Source organism: Chaetura pelagica, unplaced genomic scaffold (genome assembly GCF_000747805.2).
Source record: "Chaetura pelagica isolate M959 unplaced genomic scaffold, ChaPel_1.0 scaffold1317, whole genome shotgun sequence".
NCBI classification, from domain to species: Eukaryota; Metazoa; Chordata; class Aves; order Apodiformes; family Apodidae; genus Chaetura; species Chaetura pelagica.
The window spans coordinates 88823-89080 of NW_009954037.1; positions in this window are offsets into that span (position 1 = coordinate 88823).

A 258-nucleotide genomic window follows, 5' to 3' on the forward strand; every position below is an offset into this window, starting at 1 on the left:
CGGGGCTGGCAAGGCAAAGTGGGCAGCACCCGATGCTCCGGGTGCAGCAGCTGCCCTCATCCTTGCCTTTAGTTTTGAGGAAGATGTTTTCCCCATGGTGCTGCTGCCCCAGGGCTGCCCAGGGCACTGCAGGATGGTCACTGGAGAGGCACTGCAGAGGTGGCACTGCCTGGTGCTCACGTGCCACCACCCACCACTGCCAGCACAAATCCCCCGAGACACACGGTTAGTGGCAGAAATCCCCTTTATATCCCTGGA